We start from the raw sequence: 15,802 nt of genomic DNA on the forward strand, positions 1-15,802 counted from the left end.
AATGCGCTTTGTGTAACGTCCGACAATGCATCCGCGGGTATATAATTGCTGACACAATGCGTCAGCATCAGACTTGTTTTCTGTCAGAATGAGTCACGTAGAGAATTAAGAGTTCGTACGGGGCATGATTGTACGGGACCACAAGTTCGGGCATTCTCTCAGGCAGATTTTACGGGAAGTATAAGTGTCCAGGTTCATTGTAAGCGATGTTATTGTCAAGTGGAAAAGTCAGGAAACTACTGAACAATATTATCGCTGTGGTAGGCCAATAAAATTACCTGATGGGAGTTGCCGAACTCTAAAGCGTACTGTACGAACCAATCGTAACACATTCTTACCAATTCTTGTAGAGGATTTCCGTTGCAGGTCTGGGACGGAGGTTAGTGATAGAACGATTCTACGAGAGGCGATAGGACTTTGTTTTCAGAGTCGTGCTACTGCCCGGAAGCCACTGATCACACGAAAGAATGCACGATACCGCTTAGAGTGGTGCAAACAACGCCGCCATTAGTTTGGAACAAGGTTTCATGGAGTGATGATTCACGGTGCATGCCGTGGTGCTCAGATGGGCGTGTGTGTAGACGTGCCAGATGCCTGGCGAGTGGTATATACCTGAGTGTGTTGTGGCGACAGTGAGGTATTATGATGATCTGGACCTGTTTTCCTGGTTTGTGCTTGGGCCATTACTGTAATTCTGGTCGTTGGTGCAATGAACGCAGGTGTTTATTAAAACGTTTTAGACAATAGCACGCCTCCCACACTGTAGCAACAGTCTGAAACAGGACATTTTCTATGTCAGCAAGATAATGCTCCTGTCCACAAAGCAAGGACTATTGCATCGTGGTTCGAAGAAAATCAGGTCGATGTGCTTAACTGGCTACTCTAAGCCACGATCTGAAACCCATCGAATATCTTTGGGAAGAACTAAAGTGCCGGTTGCACGCTAGATCGATTCGCCCAACAACCAGGCAACAACTATTTATGATGCTTCAGGAAGAATGCAAAGGCCTTTCTTGAAACTTGAGCGCTGTAATAGTAGCAAAAGGGGGTCCTACACGCTATTAATTACATACCTAGAGTCTATGGAATGAACAGCAAGGAGTGTCCGGAGACTTTTGCCACATAGTATATATACATCTACAGAAATACCACATGCAGCATGGTGTTTAGTTATTTACGTGTATATTGCAACGTTCAATGAAATTACTGTATATTGCCTTTTTTGTACTGTTCTTATAGTGTAATTATTTCGTCTCTTTCTGGGCAATTACCGTTTGTTCTGATTGTATGTGTTTTTTACGGGGATTGGATTTTAATACCGGAAGCTATTGCTACATATAGCCCATAAATATCTCAAAGTCTCATTTACCTTCGGTAAATTCACTAACGCTATACAATACCCGTTGTCAGCAACACAGAAATCATACCATGCTATTGGCAGCATCTCTCGGGCCAGAAGAATGTCCGGCGTAGTTCTCAGTGGAATTCTCACAGATCAAGGAACTATGGTGGAGATAGACCGATCTAACAGCTCAACTATAGTATATGCAACTTGCACTCGAGCATTTTCTTGCATAATGATGGATGAGCTTCTATTGAAAGTATGACAGCATTTTTTCAAAGCTGGTCGCACAATTTGTTTCACAGATTTATTCCACATATTACTCCTGTTTTCAGATTTGGTTCCTAAATTTAGAAAGTCAACCAATTTAAAACAAATCGTTAATCGTCCAGATCCATTTCTGGTGAGACATAGTGTTGATAGCGCGTTAAATCTTATGGTATGGGCTAGATCATTAATTCTTCTCGGTCTTATCCTCGGCTTTTATAACATGAGGAACACTTGACGCTTGTAATGCTAACCCTTTCGCTGCCAGTCCCTGTGGTGAATGGTGTGAAGGTGTCGTTCATATGGTCTGTAGGTCAATGCATTTCAGCATCTTCTTTCGCAGTGAGGAAAGTAACGGGTAACTACCATACTTCTCATGACCCTCGCACGCCCCTTCAATCACGCCTAGCTTCTTGTAACAGCTAACGGTGAAGCTGTTTGTGATCTAACCAGCCTTCACGGTGAGGATCCAACATACATATATTAATAATATCAGACTCAAAATGGCGCTTGGAAAAGTCACTTTATGGTATTCTGAAAGTATATGGGTAACAACCCACAGTAATTAAGTTATTATACAGCTTTTTATAGTTAAAAATGGTACATTTCAAGGTTAGGATCGTAATGGTGGAAACACTGATTACAAATGCACGTGCTCTGTAACTAAGTTCCTGATTGCCCCTGATTTTAGCTGACCGCAGTGTCACATTCAATTAGTCTATCCCCAAGATAACGGTTTACATCTCGGTTGAGGTCTATTTTATTTGAGAATGATTAAGTAAGGCCACTCCGTGCGCTGGTTGCTGGCACGTTTAAAAATTCCTACGGGTAAAAACTTTCAGCAACCTTAAGTTTGTTCAGACCACTAGCAGTTAGAATGGACTTTAAAAACTAGGAACATAAACCATCAAATTTTAGTGATTAATCTTGAAGCATGTTGTAGAGAGATGACGTGAAGCGACCGTCGTGTAGCGCGCGTACTACCTGCCTGTATTTCGTTGTGTGTTCTTATGTCAACACTCTCCGCATCAGCGTCGGGACGTACTAGTTTTTTTGTTGCTAGTTGCTTTACATCGCACCGACACAGATAAGTCTTATGGCGACTACGGGATAGGAAAGGCCTAGGAGTTGGAAGGTAGCGGCCGTGGCCTTAATTAAGGTACAGCCCCAGCACTTGCCTGGTGTGAAAATAGGAAAACACGGAAAACCATCTTCAGGGCTGCCGACAGTGGGATTCGAACCCACTGTCTCCCAGATGCAAGCTCAGAACCGCGTGCCCCTGACCGCACGGCCAACTCGCCCGGTAGGGCGTACTAGTCCACTTCCATTTTCACACAGTCAAGCTCTGGCACTGCCACTTATTAATAAGAGGCGAAAAAGACCTGAGCGACATTAAACGAAGTGTATGTGCTTTTGAGATAACACGTAGACGTATTTCTGGAAGTGTGAATCCAAATTTTTTAACAATTTGCTTTACGTTGCACCGACAAATATAGGTCTTATGGCGACGATGGGATAGGAAAAGGCTAGGAGTGGGAAGCAGGCGACCGTGGCCATGATTAAGGTACAGCTCCAGCATTTACGCGATGTGAAAATAGGAAAACTCATCCATATTTCTCATCTGTGGTGTATTATTTACGATGGCAGCACAGACGTCTTAATAACAAGAGTAGTGGGTATATCTCTTCAACAAAACTCCGACCACAAGGCAGCCTGAAAATGTAATAAACGGAAAACTGATTTCTCGCTCTGGAGACTGGCTAGAGTAAGCAACACGTACGAAATTAAGTACTGAAGATTGAAGTGATTTCATGATCTCTATCATGTTATACTGTACCATATCCATTACAATGAATCATCTGCTTTATTATGAATCCTATATCCTATAATGGTACTCTTAGTGTGCCCTATACCTTCATTCTTCGAAGAGTTCCAGTTAATCTTGCGGTACCTGATCTCTCATAAGTAGTTACTGATAATGTGACGTACTATATTTAATGGTTCTGAATGCTGATGGATTTCTACTCAGCCATGTTTGGAATTAACATGAGAGATATCCTAAAGTGCATTGGTATTACATTCTCTTGTATGAAAATACAAACTCATCATATACGTAGAAAAAATTCTGGAGGAAGTACAGAGTTGATTGAGGAATAGAAGTCACCTTTGCATGAAATAAATTTGAGAAGCAGTAGGAGAATTAAATTTGATTATGCATAAATTATTTCTGGACTGTGAGAAAATATCATTCATTAATAGTGTGAAAATATAGCTATTTTACTTGAAGACACATTCCTCCCCTGCTTAAGAGTGAAAACTGGAATCTAAAGTGAAATCTAAACTCCAGGCCATAATGCTGTGATGGGCAGTTCTCAGAACCCGCTAACATAAATAGACAGCACCGCGTTGTGACTTTACTCATCTTCTTTTAAAAAACACACGTCAGAAAAGTTATATTTGCAAGAAAACTGAAATTCTATACAAGTAATGTTGAAACAAAAAACTAGACGTTGTTGACGGAACATGAATCATTGATAAACCGGTCTGTAGATACAAGAAAATTTTACAAAAAGCCAGGAATTTGTAAACTACAGCAATAGGATTATATGCAAACTTCAGAATAAAATTTTCTATTTAAACGATTACATGGAGTTCCATTTTTTTATGACCGAGCGAGTTGGCCGTGCTGTTAGGGGTGACCAGCTGTGACCTTGCATTCATCAGATAGTGGGTTCGAATCCCACTCCCACTCCAACTTGTAAAAAAACGAAACGTTCAAGATTGAGAAACGAATAAGAAGTTGAAGTACGGTAAATTATTTTTCTGTTCGTTTATTGTTACACACAAATCTCAGTGATTAACTTAGTATCATTTGTTTCATTGTACACTATGATAGATACTTTTCACAACCGCTTGCAGATCACAAAATATCGCATATTGAGACAGCTCGTTGTCATTCATTAAGAACAAGGATGATGTATACTACATCATTTTCTCAAATTTAGTTTCATTAGTGTACCAACTGTGCCAAGGAATGCTTGCGAGTGTAAAGCATATTAACAACAACACGCTGTTGCTCAGTTGGTTAGTCCTAGTGTTTCTGTTCCTAAGATAGAGGGTTTCGGTCCTTGCAGAGGTTTTTGGTATTGGAGTTTTTTGAAAAAAAGGGCCATATCCGTGTTGGTTACTTATTGCACGTTAAATATCTCCTGCAGGACGAAATTCTCACGCACCGTTGATTTTTAAAACAAAAAGAAATTGAAGCGAGTAACATTACCAACAGTAGGCCTATTAATTAATAATTCCTGGAATGATAACGAACTTTGTAACAGAAACGAGCATATCATTCATGTATTATAATATCATTTACTTTTGTTGGTTTCATTCACGAACATTGTCCACTGATCAGATCAAACACTGATAAGTGAATATGCAACTGTTTCCGTCTAACGGAGCAGTATTTTCTCCTTAATGCGTTCATTCATTGACCTAAGCACTGTGTCTGTGTCATTAAAAAAAACCCTATACTTCCGAGGGACATTCACTAATTCAATCTCTCTGCTTTCAATGAAACTTGGTGAGTGGAATCGTTTCACGTTCAAGCGATGGCTGAATATTAAGTTCGATGCTGTTCATATTTAACGCCGGTAATGGGCTTTAAAAATAAAGCGCTGAAAATTTGGCGGGCGTTAACTCATTGCTTCTACTTCTTGCCAGTCGCTGCTGATGACACGAGGGTCCGATCAGGCCAGAAAATGATCTCGTCTGAACCGATAGAGGAGTACGTAACATAATGGTGATAATAATAATAATAATAATAATAATAATAATAATAATAATAATAATAATAATAATAATAATAATAATAATAATAATAATAATAATAATAGTCGCTTAACGTTCCACTAACTGCTTTCACGATTTTCGAGGCCGCCGAGATGTTGGAATATATTCCCCACAGGAGTTATTTTACACTGACTGACAGTGACAATGCAACACCAAGGAGGAGTGGTTCGAAAGGGATGAAAGTTGGGGAAAAAACAGAGTCGGCACGGAAGAATAATTGATGTTTATTTCAAACCGATATGCAGGTTACACAATGCGCACGGCATCGACTCAGTAGGATGTAGGACCACCGCGAGCGGCGATGCACGCAGAAACACGTCGAGGTACAGAGTCAATAAGAGTGCGGATGGTGTCCTGAGGGATGGTTCTCCATTCTCTGTCAACCATTTGCCACAGTTGGTCGTCCGTACGAGGCTGGGGCAGAGTTTGCAAACGGCGTCCAATGAGATCCCACACGTGTTCGATTGGTGAGAGATCCGGAGAGTACGCTGGCCACGGAAGCATCTGTACACCTCGTAGAGCCTGTTGGGAGATGCGAGCAGTGTGTGGGCGGGCATTATCCTGCTGAAACAGAGCATTGGGCAGCCCCTGAAGGTATGGGAGTGCCACCGGCCGCAGCACATGCTGCACGTAGCGGTGGCCATTTAACGTGCCTTGAATACGCACTAGAGGTGACGTGGAATCATACGCAATAGCGCCCCAAACCATGATGCCGCGTTGTCTAGCGGTAGGGCGCTCCACAGTTACTGCCGGATTTGACCTTTCTCCACGCCGACGCCACACTCGTCTGCGGTGACTATCACTGACAGAACAGAAGCGTGACTCATCGGAGAACACGACGTTCCGCCATTCCCTCATCCAAGTCGCTCTAGCCCGGCACCATGCCAGGCGTGCACGTCTATGCTGTGGAGTCAATGGTAGTCTTCTGAGCGGACGCCGGGAGTGCAGACCTCCTTCAACCAATCGACGGGAAATTGTTCTGGTCGATATTGGAACAGCCAGGGTGTCTTGCACATGCTGAAGAATGGCGGTTGACGTGGCGTGCGGGGCTGCCACCGCTTGGCGGCGGATGCGCCGATCCTCGCGTGCTGACGTCACTCGGGCTGCGCCTGGACCCCTCGCACGTGCCACATGTCCTTGCGCCAACCATCTTCGCCACAGGCGCTGCGCCGTGGACACATCCCTATGGGTATCGGCTGCGATTTGACGAAGCGACCAACCTGCCCTTCTCAGCCCGATCACCATACCCCTCGTAAAGTCGTCTGTCTGCTGGAAATGCCTCCGTTGACGGCGGCCTGGCATTCTTAGCTATACACGTGTCCTGTGGCACACGACAACACGTTCTACAATGACTGTCGGCTGAGAAATCACGGTACGAAGTGGGCCATTCGCCAACGCCGTGTCCCATTTATCGTTCGCTACGTGCGCAGCACAGCGGCGCATTTCACACCATGAGCATACCTCAGTGACGTCAGTCTACCCTGCAATTGGCATAACGTTCTGACCACTCCTTCTTGGTGTTGCATTTGCTCTGTCAGTCAGTGTATATGCAGGTAAAATAATCACTCGAAACTGGCATATCTTAGTACCTTCAAATACCTCCGGCCTGAGCCGTGATCGGACCCGTTAACTTAACATCAGAAACGCAACGCTCTACTGTCTGAGCCGCTCAGTCCGGCATTGTTCTCATGTAGGTTGAGTGGACCTCAGATCCAGGTAAACATCCCTGACGTAGCCAGGAATCGAACCCGGGTAATTGTAGCGTCGCTTCTTTGACAGGAGAAGATCAAATACATGGCTAGGACAACAAACATACCTTCATTTCTTTTTCCTATTCATAAAACGAGATTGCAAGTTAACAAGAAAAAATGGCGTGCACGACATATTTCTGGCTCATGCCTAACTGCACAGTTCAGATACTCTGGTCGGGCACCCTTTCTGTTCAAAATGACATTGCCTCGGGCAAAGAATAAAAGTGATCATTCCAGAGAAAATGATCCTGTAATAACATAATTGCATGCAAATATGTGGAATCTGCAAACATGGTTGTGAAACCGAAAGTGATGAAACGGTTCCTTTTGCATAGAAAACTATTGCCACCGAGGTTTCGACTCATGTTGCAATACGCTTGATGTGTATGTTCATCAAGGACACTCTGGTATACCAGACGAAGGTGTGATAAGGCCTGGTGACCTGTGACATAATGGGATGGACAATTAAGGAAGCTCCTGAATGTTTGCTAGGCCGTCCACACACGAGGCAACACGAAAGCAATAAAAGTCACTAGGTGATGCTGGCGACATCGGCGATAGAGGCGATATCGGTGGTCTGAGCAACAGGGCATCCGCACACGGGGAAACATTTTAGACAGTCAAGTCGTACCTTCCAAGCGGAGAACACCTACAACATACTGTAGTAGCTCTTCAAAAGGTTTTTGAAGTTCCGTCATCTTTTCTTTTCTTTTTCAACCATGTCGAGTGAGGCAAGCGAGGAAGAAATGCTGTACCTGTACCGGTATATAAGATCCCGAAGAAGAAGGAACCGTACGAAGTATTTGGTTCATCCCTACAATCAAAGGAATATACGATGCAGGCTATTCGTTGCAGCCAAAGAACTGCAAGAGAGTGACGCCAAACTTCTTGCATTGTATAGAATGTCGAAAGAGTCATATAATGTACTTGTTCAAATCATTACCCCTACTCTCCATCATCAAAACACTAACATGAGAGAGTGCACCTGTGCTGAGAAACAATTTTGTTTACATTAAGGTAAGCATTACTTTTTCCCTCAAAACTTTTTTACACGTTTCTTAAATCTAAGAAAAGAAACAAAACGAAAAGAAACAAGAAACGAATATATTAAAAAAATTGTGAACAAAATATCTATATGTTTCTCGACTGCGCTAATATGAATTACACTTTTTCCCACTAAAGTGTTGGGTTCCAGTGGATATTCAAGGGTTTGATCAAGGTCATATGCTTTTGAGGGTGGTATTTCCATTTGCGGCGTAGTTGGGGCAGCAGGATCATATGAGGATAGAAAGGTACTAGTTGATGATGGTGTTTCTGGTAAACGTACATAATGAAAGACTTGGTAGCTAAGTCCACAAATAGATTCCATCGTGGTAGTACCGGTTACTTCATCAATTAGAAGGAGAATCCTTCTCTTCATCACTATGCATTACGTAATTATGCGGATCAGGCAGTGTCAAGAAATCGGATACTAGACTGTTCAAAGACTGTAGAATTAATTCCTTCCTTCCTTCCTTCCTTCCTTCCTTCCTTCCTTCCTTCCTTCCTTCCTTCCTTCCGTCTTATGAATGCAGAGTACTACGCAGTGACTGCTATGTCAACGTCACTTTCGGAGATAGGAATTTTTCTTTTCTTCCCTGTTGGTTTTATCGAGAATTCGGATTAGTGTTAGACTGTGGCAGTTGCCTCAATTCAGGAAAAGTAATACCGAATTGTTCATGAGCCAGTGGCGGGGAATTCTTGAGCAACAATAGATGTCAACAGGGGTGTAGTCGGAGCCGGTGGTGGTAGTGGTGGCGGAGATGGACGGGACAATGGATCCCAGTCGGATGATTAGGAATCAGCAGGTGTTGAAAGAAGATGTGGAGAGCCCAGACCTTCGGGGTCAGTTACCTAGGCTCCTTCAGGATTTGGGGGTAAATTACCCGTAGTAGCGTTAGTAGCCTTCATGAACGGCAAAATATACTGCATGGCTTCGTGTAAGTAATACATCATCTTTGTTTGGAACCGGAACCGCTTGGTGGGGATTTCCGCCTCCTTATGAACACCATTCTTAAGGTCTTTCATTTTTCTTTGCACTCATTCACTCAACAAACAATTAAAACAAATTATTAATTAAAATTAAGGTAATTACTTGTAAACAATTTTTACATGTTCATTATTGTTTCCTTTCAGGTATTTAGCAGCGGGATGCACATTTGTATCACTGGCATTATATTTTGCCAGAGGAGCGACAACTATCTGGAGGATCATTTATGAGATAACGAAAATATTATGGAATGTACTGAGTGAAGAATACATGCCTGAACTGCGGAAGGGACAGTGGATAGGTTTTGCCGAACGCTTCGAATCAATATGGAATCTTCCAATCTGCATTGGTGCTATCGATGGGAAGCATATAAGAATCGAAAAGTTTCCAAATACTAGATCTACTAATTTTAATTACAAATCCTATCACTCTACAGTATGACCGGCTTGTTGGGATGCTGATGGCCTTCTCACAATGGTTGACACTCTGTATGCTGGAAGAAACAGTGACGGAGGGATTTTCCACTCCTCAGCAATGAAATACTGCTTAGCCCAGTTACTACTTCATATTCCACCAGACTCGAACTTCATTTAGATGACAGTGGTAGTCTTTTCCTTATTACTTCGTAGCAGACACGAAGCAATCCCATTATCGCGATATTTACTGAGATCCTTCTCAAAGCAGTTTTCTCGATAAAGTCAAAAGAATATTCAACAAGAGTTTAAGACGAGGGAGAAAACCAACGAATGTATATTTGGAATGATGGCGGAGAAATTTCCAGTGCTAAACACACCCGTACGTCGCAGAGATGTCAGTAAAATTAATTACATGGTGAAATCTGTATGCATACTCCACAACTTCGCACGGAAAAGAGAGGGAGTTCAATACACATCCCAACGACTGCAACAAGAAAACGTTGACATGATTGCGGCCCGTAACCTACTACATACCGCACCACCTACCGTAGACAGAGTGGATAATCGATCAACGACGTATTCGATGAGAAATCACTTAGCAAGTTATTTTTGGAAACCGCAAGCATCCCTTCCTTGGAAGTGGAAATACTGTCGGTAAAACCGAACACGTTTCGAATTATAGCCTACTGCTTTGCTTCACTTCAAGTTAAATTATTTTACATAGGTACTTTGCAGTTCATATCGTACCTACTGGTTTCTACTATCAGAATTAGGACTTGTACGAACTATCATTCGTAAAGTAGGTTAAGCATATTAGTTTCTTAAACTAATTATTTCAATATTCTGACTGAATTATATTTCCTCGGTAGCCTATATATTTAATTTGGAAACATTTAATTGTATGAATTAATTTTAAAATTATGTATTGGGAATTCGGTCCGAAATAGGTTTATTTTATTGGAAGAAATCTTATCACGGTATAAATTAGAACAAATTACTTTAACATAAATAACTTATTGTAATATTAGAGAATTTATTTTTCACTTTAAAATAATTAAACATATTTTCATAGTTACAAATTTAGTTTTTCATTTCCACTATTGCTAGTCTCCGATTTCAACAATGCTTTTAATGCATACCCAATTTTCGTTTTCAAATGAAATTTACTCTTTTTATTTTGACCTCTGAGCAATTCAATATTGTTAATTTCTGTGAAATATGTTATAATGTAGCATTTACTCCAGCAACAACAAAAGATATTTGTAATATTGTTACATTACATTACTTCTATAATGTAATACGTACATTACTTTAATAAAATACCGCCACATACCTGACAGACTGACATCTGCTGCCACCTCATGCCATGCTTTGTCTGACACGTCTCGTCGGGTATACCCCTTGGGAGTAAAATCATATAAAACAAGGTGTTTTTCCACAGTGCCCACGATATCAACAGGCGATATGAGAATAAGATGCTCAGATCGCGCTTCACTGTAGGTCGCCCTGGTTGTTCGGATCACACTAGTCGAGTAGATCGCTGCTGAATTGCTTATGTTTTGATCCGTTGGCAGGTCCCCACTCATTTACCTAGGAAGTGACAGGGAGGGGATACCGTATCGCTGTTGAATTGCTTACGTATTAATCCGTTGGCAGGTCCCCACTCCTTTACCTAGGAAGTGACAGGGAGGGGATACCGTATCGCTGTTGAATGGCTTACGTATTAATCCGTTGGCAGGACCCCACTCCTTTACCTAGGAGGTGACAGGGAGGGGATACAATATCGCGGTTGAATTGCTTACGCATTGTTCCGTTGGCAGGTCCCCACTCCTTTACCTGGGAGGTGACAGGGAGGGGATACCATATCGCGGTTGAATTGCTTACGTATTGTTCCGTTGGCAGGTCCCCACTCCTTTACCTAGGAGGTGACAGGGAGGGGATACCATATCGCGGTTGAATTGCTTACTTATTGTTCCGTTGTTAGGTCCCACTCCTTTACCTAGGAGGTGACAGGGAGGGGATATCGTATCGCTGTTGAATTGCTTACTTATTGTTCCGTTGTTAGGTCCCACTCCTTTACCTAGGAGGTGACAGGGAGGGGATATCGTATCGCTGTTGAATTGCTTACTTATTGTTCCGTTGTTAGGTCCCACTCCTTTACCTAGGAGGTGACAGGTAGGGGATACCATATCGCAGTTGAATTGCTTTCGTGTTGCCTCGTGGCAACGAAAGCACTTCAAATAAAGTTGACAGTTACTAAGATCATTCACCATCTCCTATGCTTTTAGGCTTGCAAGATAGAGATAGGAAAGCAAACTTCATGACAGGGCAAAGTAGAAAATATTAACAATGCGCTGAATTGCATTTTTTACGACTAATATCTTCTATCGCACGTAATGTTTCCAGAATGAGAAATGTTTCATATTTTGCAGAAAGAGAATGGATAACTTGTGTAAATTATGGACTTGAAAAATCCTCATATAGCTGAAGGTAATTCTGCATTTGCTATGAAAATCTAAAGTTAATGTATACTGAGGCCTCCTTCACACTGTAATTGTTTGGCCGCTGTTTCGCTGAATGCATAAATACCGGCGCAATTTAGATTTGTTTTGATGAAGATAAAGTTGGAGTTCAAGAGAACAAATTGGAGCAAATATTCGTTTACAGGACACCGAGCTCTATAGCTGCAGTCGCTTAAGTGCGACCAGTATCCAGTATTCGGGAGATAGTGGGTTCGAACCCCACTGTCGGCAGCCCTGAAAATGGTTTTCCGTGGTTTCCCATTTTCACACCAGGCAAATGCTGGGGCTGTACCTTAATTAAGACCATGGCCGCTTCCTTCCCAGTCCTAGCCCTTTCCTGTCCCATCGTCGCCGTAAGACCTATCTGTGTCGGTGCGACGTAAAGCCAATAGCAAAAAATTGTTTACAGGAAGAGGAGTTAGGGTTTAGAATAATTTACCAAGGGAGATGTTTTATTATTATTATTATTATTATTATTATTATTATTATTATTATTATTATTATTATTATTATTATTATTATTACCTTTACATCCCACTAACTACTTTTTGTTCTCCGGAGACGCCGATGTGCCGGAATTTAGTCCCGTAGGAGTTATTTTACGCGCCAGTAAATCTACCGACATGAGGCTGACGTATTTGAACATGCTGCCACCTCGAACCTGCCAAATTGAGGTCAGAAGGCTAGCGCCTCAACCGTCTGAGCCACTCAGACCGGCAATTTCCAAATTCTTTGACATTATTTAAAAAATTTCTAGGTAAACAACTGATAGGGAATCTGCCATCTGGGTTACTGCCCTAAATGCAGATCAGTGATGACTGGTTGAATAATAATGGTTCAGTTTCCTAGTATCTGAGATTCCACAAAGTTACCCTGTTCGACCACTGATTAGCATTCTTGAATACGTGGGCAAGAAAGTCTTTATTTAACATTGCGTGAGACGACACGTGTTACCTGACATGCTCTGAATCTCTTCCCATGATACGACTTGAAAGGATTTTTTGTAGGACACAATTTAAAATAATTCCTACGTCACTGTCAGACTGAGAAGAGTAAACCTGAAGTCATGCGAAACCAAAATGCTGCTTAACATAGCAGTTTTTACGCTGGCCTTCCCTTCCTGTCGTGTTGGACTGGCGTGCCTCAATTGTGAATATGTCAGCATAACTTAAGTTTAATGGCAGACACACCCATGTTGCACGCGAGATTCGAAACCGTAACCCCTCCCTAATGGTTTCTAAATGACTATCAATTCAGTATGCATGATAGTAGATCGTATTTATCCAATTCAGTCGCACCCACCTTGATAGTCAAGGACTCCATGACTGATAAATGTAACAGCCTTCTCTTACAACTTTAAAACCTATATAGCCTACTCCTTTTTCCATGAGAAATAAGGTATAAGTCTCATAAAATAATTTTCGAATGTAAGTAATACATCATCTGTTCAAACTTCATGGCACTGCAGCCCTGATGAGCTTTGGTCTACCGAGCGACCACTGCTCAGTCCGAAAACCTGCATACTACGAGGTGGAGCACGGTCAATGCGACGAATTATCTTGGCCGTTATTCTTGGATTTCTAGACTGGGATCGCCTTCTCACCCGTTAGGTATCTCAACTGTTCTCTTGTAGGTTGAGTGGACCTCGAACAAGCCCTCAGAACCATACAAAAATCCCTGATCTAGCCGCAAATCGAACCTCTGGCCTTCGAATTAAAGGAAGACTCGCTACCCCTAGACCGCGGATGGAAATATCAAAATCATAGACTAGGTGATAAGACTTCATGGGGAAGGTGACTTAAATTATCTTGCACAGTGGAAGTAGTATTGTACAAACTAATACAGCGTATTACTTGAACTTTCGATATATCACACACTTAACTAATTTCTACTCAACGGCTTTAGCTCTATCTCTCACCGCAAAATCACTTCGGTCCTCAGGGTTAGAGTGATTTCCGGATATCCGAACCTCCGGGTTGTATAAAACTTGAAACCAATACAGTCACTTTACCTCAAATGGAATAGTATGTGACTTCTTAGTACCCTCAGGCATTTCACACGAGCTCTGAAGAAGGAAAGAAAGGACCCACATTTTATTTTCACCTGAAAGAATATCGTGCCGAATAATTCATGCACATTACATACAATGACAAATCGCTAAAACATTGCTGTATCAAAACTTGGTTTGAAGTGAAATCGCAAGTAGGCCCTAATCATCTTATATTTCAAAAGTTCTCGTAGAAAGCTTATATTCTATGATTATATCAGGGAGTTCAGTTTTATATTAAAAGGTTCCCAAAACTTGCTTCAATGTGCACGGGCGAGTTCAATATTTTCCAAGAAATGTATCCCCTATACTTCAGCGGCAAAGTGACATGCTACAGTTGAGAAAGTGTGAAAAAGGTGCATTACGCTCACGTGAGCTCCTTACAATATTGAGTATTCTGATCTTAGCTCTCAGACGTGAGATAGAATCAAGACAAGAAATATTAAAGTCGTATCAATATGCAACGATGTAATACAAATTCATATTATATTTCATTCAGCAGTACAAAAATGTAGCGTTTGGTGACAATAATGATGAAGAGAATAAATGAAATTCGTTAGTTGTCGCGATCTCCCATTTAAAGAAAGCCGGTCTCGGGTCATCCAGCTATCGGAGAATATACAAACCCGAAAAGTTATTATATTATCATTTTATTATTAAAATAATTTGACATTTTTGAGCGCTAAGAATTACACTTGAAGTTATCCTTGACTCAGATATACCCTTATTTTGCATTACTTTTGTTTATTCGTTTCCCTATCTTTTAATAATTTTGGAGGTTGTGATATTGTAAATAAATAATCCACGCAGACACCTGCATGTGTATGTACCCTTAAGCCACAGAGAATTTCTTCCAAGTCATCTTGAGATTCCAAGCTAGAGATCAGGTCAATTAGTCGTTCAGAGAGCAGATTGAAATATTTACATACGCGTTTACGTGACATAAGAATTTTGACATACTAAGGGCATATTTCTAGTTCTGAGAACTGGTGGACCGTTTCGTCAACAGCATTCTAAGTTTTCCGAGGGGGGGGGGAAGTTATTTAAGTATGTATTTTTTATGGTTAGTTGGATGGTTCCATTGTGTGTTGTGAATTTCAGTGGTCTCTTGACGTTCAAACATATACTTGTATTCTCGTAGAACGTAATTTAGAGGGCCATTTCGATGTTCGTGAAATTATAGTATTATTATTATTATTATTATTATTATTATTATTATTATTATTATTATTATTATTATTATTATTACAAAAAGTGAATCGTATGTTTTGTCCTCGCTCATGGAAATCTAGTTTTCGATTTACTTCTGAACAATTAGAGCTAATGTGATCGATGGGTAGTTTTCATTCGCTATTTCTTTAACGGATTCGTAAATATATGGGGACATCAGTATGATGATCGCTTTCTGTACCATTGAATTCAATCCAACTGATTTATGATATGTAGCGTGATTCGATGGGTTGATTATAGTATGGGAAGTCTGTGTCTATTTATGGTATATTGAATATATTAAGCTATGTTCAAATATGCTGATGATTAAATCGAGATAGTTTAGTTTCTGCTCTACTTGAAGTTCGCTTGT

This window comes from Anabrus simplex, chromosome 2 (genome assembly GCF_040414725.1).
Source record: "Anabrus simplex isolate iqAnaSimp1 chromosome 2, ASM4041472v1, whole genome shotgun sequence".
Taxonomy (NCBI): Eukaryota; Metazoa; Arthropoda; class Insecta; order Orthoptera; family Tettigoniidae; genus Anabrus; species Anabrus simplex.